This window comes from Aplysia californica, unplaced genomic scaffold (genome assembly GCF_000002075.1).
Source record: "Aplysia californica isolate F4 #8 unplaced genomic scaffold, AplCal3.0 scaffold00265, whole genome shotgun sequence".
Taxonomy (NCBI): Eukaryota; Metazoa; Mollusca; class Gastropoda; order Aplysiida; family Aplysiidae; genus Aplysia; species Aplysia californica.
Window position 1 is genome coordinate 508,111 of NW_004797535.1, and position 2,121 is coordinate 510,231.

Below are 2,121 nucleotides of genomic sequence, written 5' to 3' on the forward strand. Positions count from 1 at the left end.
CCTCCCAGCCCTTCCCCCTCTTTTCTACGGGAGGTGACCCAAGTAATGAAGGCGCATTTGTGCTTATGGTACTATGATGTATCTCCATGTCCGAATGTATGCGTTCTGTGTTTGCTTGACAGATCATTTGGGTATGTGCATTGCTGGGTTTTTTTCTTAAATTGCTGTTCAAGGATATGGTGGTAGCTGCGAGGGGGGGGGTAATTGCTCGCAACTGCCTTAGGTCATATGAGCGCGCGGGACCCTCCAAACATTTTCAGAAAGTAGGAAAGTTTGATTTTTGCCAGGGTGGCAGCTTAAGCCTACTCTTGTCGATTTTGGGTATTCAATGGATATTTTAACGCGCGCAACTTGCAAACGGGATCTCCAAGATTTTCGCCCTTCTCAGAGAAGGTTAGATGTAGATCTTACCTACCACAAGATCAGGGGGTGTGGCTGAAAGACAGCAGTAAGAAGGGGCCAAGGAGATGCAGTAGAAAGGCTGCAGAAAGAGCTAGGAGCCCAGGAGGGGGAGGGGCAAAAGAGGTTAAGGGGTGTTGGCAGAAATGTAAAACTCTTACTCGTACTAAACAAACAAAAAAACAAAAAGATTAGAGTGTCTACTGCTTATATGTAGATAGTGGTGATCATCGCTACTTAATCGCTTACGCATTTGTATTTACCTCCTTATTTCATCTGCTTCTGATATCGTGTCTTCAGTTGAAGTAATTTACCATGATTAATCTTAATAAATAAATAATATTATTCATATTATTATTCTTAGCAACTTAGTGTAGGGGCGAATGATATGAGCGCAGCGATAACAAGGACCACAGATGGGGGAAGGGGTGGGTTATTGTGTTGGGGGGGGGGGTTGTTTTGTTTTTTGTTCGACGATCTGGCCCGGAAACAACAACAAATTAATGTTACGTTGATGATGATGATGATGATGATGATGATGATGATGATGATGATGATGATGATGATGATGATGATGATGATGATGATGATGATGATGATGATGATGATGATGATAATGATGATGATTACAATAGCAATTATAATAATTATTATTACCATAATTATATGACAGTACATACATTGATCATTGATACTATAACTAACTATAGCTTTTTCTTTTCTAAAGGCTTTCCGCTATATTTTGCTCGCATGCACCTATGCGAATCATGCTATAAATTAAAGTATATTTTGTTACCACAGTGTTGCTATTTTTTAAATTACGTTCCTGAAGAAGCCCATAAGGACGAAAAGTCGAACATATTTTATAATGTTATAAAAATTCAGTTCAGAAATGCTCAAGTCTCCACCAACTTAGCATGTTTTCTTATAGTGCAAAAGCCAATGATGATGATGATGATGATGATGATGATGATGATGATGATGATGATGATGATGATGATGATGATGATGATGATGATGATTGCCGTTATAAAGAAAATTCTGATATTGCATGTGTAATAATCCTCAAAGTACTCAAGATCTCGAGTTATTCCGAAAATCTTAAACTAGCAGTACTTATCTATATTACTGATACCAACATTTTTAATTACATTAATTAATAATTATAATGTAGAATGCTTCAGTTTCGAAGTTCCAGATTCAAGGATTCATTAAAATCTTAATAAGATAAACGCTTTATTTTCAAGCAGTCTTGTATTATATTGTATAACATCACAGAACTTAGCACGACTTTTAATCGAAACAAAAAAATCATTATGGTAAACTCACAGGCTGATTTATCCAGGTGTATTATGCTAATGTCAGTCTACTGAATGAGACTAACTGAACGAGGTCTAGATTTTACCATACATACCATTTGTAAATGCAGATTGGACCACGATGCATATTGATTATTGTATTTTGATATGTTAAAATCAGATTGCCAATACTGTTGTTATCACCCTCAAGTAGCAGTCACAGTACTTATCCTGTCTTGTGCTTTGAGATACGACAGCCATTTCGCACGTGCTATTCATTATTGTTATGTTTTTAGTTTGATTAATTGGAGCGCTGTTTTGTTTTAGTAAGTGTTTTGAGGCAAATTGCAACCCAATTTGGTCAAAGAAGTGTCGAAGACTAGAAGTGCTACAAGAAATTAGCAAACACAAAAAAGAAAGAGAG

The 2,121-nt window shown here is 36.8% G+C and overlaps 1 protein-coding gene across 1 annotated transcript in view; it reads right to left on the bottom strand.

The window, feature by feature from the left end:
* The window catches only part of LOC101847197 (dipeptidyl peptidase 1), a gene marked incomplete in the record, with an annotated part of 9,890 nt that extends 8,093 nt beyond the window's left edge, over positions 1-1,797 (bottom strand). Inside the window, 1 exon segment of the mRNA XM_013083965.1 lies at positions 1,729-1,797.
* Between the last annotated feature and the right edge of the window lie 324 nt (positions 1,798-2,121).